Here is a 1,268-nt window from a genome sequence, read left to right as displayed (position 1 = left end):
CACTCTAAACATTTTAGATTATATCATAAGTTTAGTGGGGAACCATGAAACGATTTGAAGAAAGAAAAAGACAGTTTGATTTACGTTGTTTAAATGCTCACTTTGGCTACAGTTTAAGGAATGGATCAAGGTGGTTGAGGATGAAAGAGGGAAGATGCTCCAGAGAGCTACCAAGCTATTACAATGGTCCAGGGAGATCATGGTGGCTGGTGGGATGGGGAAGACTGGTGGGTGTGAGCTTTATTTTGCCAGGTCAAGTGATGGATTGGATGTGGAGAGTGGGCTGAGGGGAAGACGTGTTGCGGATGACTTCTACTGTATAAAGGTTTCCACTTTCCCTTCTTTGCCCTCATTCCTGATCCACTTCCCAACCCATCACCCCTCCAACTTACCATCCATTTATCACTTGAGTTCAGCAAAGATGGCATGAGGCAAAAGGACAGCCTCTGTCCACCACCCTAGAGTTTGGACATCCACACTGAGAGAGTGGAAAACTAAAGAGAAAATCACAGACCTGGCACTAAAACCACTAATAAGGAACATAGCCATTTGGCCTATGACTGATTGGCAGGCCACAATTACAGGCCCTAATGACAGCCCTTATCAATGTATATTCTTTTTGACAATTGCACTTACAACAAGAATTCATCATCCAAATATTAACATAATATTAAATTTTAAATAATATTTAGAAATTTAAATGGTAATGATTCTATTTTATCACTCAAACATGAAGTAATAATGAGAGCATTTGTCTTAGAAACACAATGGTCTCTTGCTTTAACTATTTCTAAAGTTATTCCACCCATTTTATCACTGCTGTCTGGCCGAAACTCAGATGATGCCCTAGTGCCAGAAATTGAACGGATCCATAAATCAGACAGACAAGTACAACAGAATGTCTTGGTAATGGGCTCTGAAACATGACAGAGAAACCGGTATTATAGCTGGAATAAACTTTAAATTACTGTTTTAAAAGAGAAAATAAAGGAAAAGAATGACTCCTGGGTTTCTGGCATGAGCATCCAGGTAGATGGAGTTAGCATTTATTAAGACCGCATGGTCTAAAGGGGGCGGATGAAAGAGGATAAGCAAGCTTCAAACATGTAGCATTTAAAATTCCTGCGAGGTACCTGGGTGGGGCATCAATTTGGCCGTTGTATATGCGTATCTGAAGTTTAGAAGAAAGATCCAAGCTAGAGATAGAAAACGACTTTAAATTGTTGGGTTATAAATTATATGTAAAACTTTGTTAGCAGATAAGATTA

At 39.3% G+C, this 1,268-nt stretch overlaps 1 pseudogene; it reads left to right on the top strand.

The window, feature by feature from the left end:
• Positions 1-556: 556 nt before the first annotated feature.
• LOC114902380 lies at positions 557-910 on the top strand (annotated as a pseudogene).
• The last annotated feature ends 358 nt before the right edge of the window (positions 911-1,268 follow it).

This window comes from Monodon monoceros, unplaced genomic scaffold, assembly GCF_005190385.1.
Source record: "Monodon monoceros isolate NGI ecotype Baffin Bay Population unplaced genomic scaffold, NGI_Narwhal_1 Super_Scaffold_20, whole genome shotgun sequence".
NCBI classification, from domain to species: domain Eukaryota; kingdom Metazoa; phylum Chordata; class Mammalia; order Artiodactyla; family Monodontidae; genus Monodon; species Monodon monoceros.
This window is presented reverse-complemented; position numbering and strand designations above follow the sequence as displayed.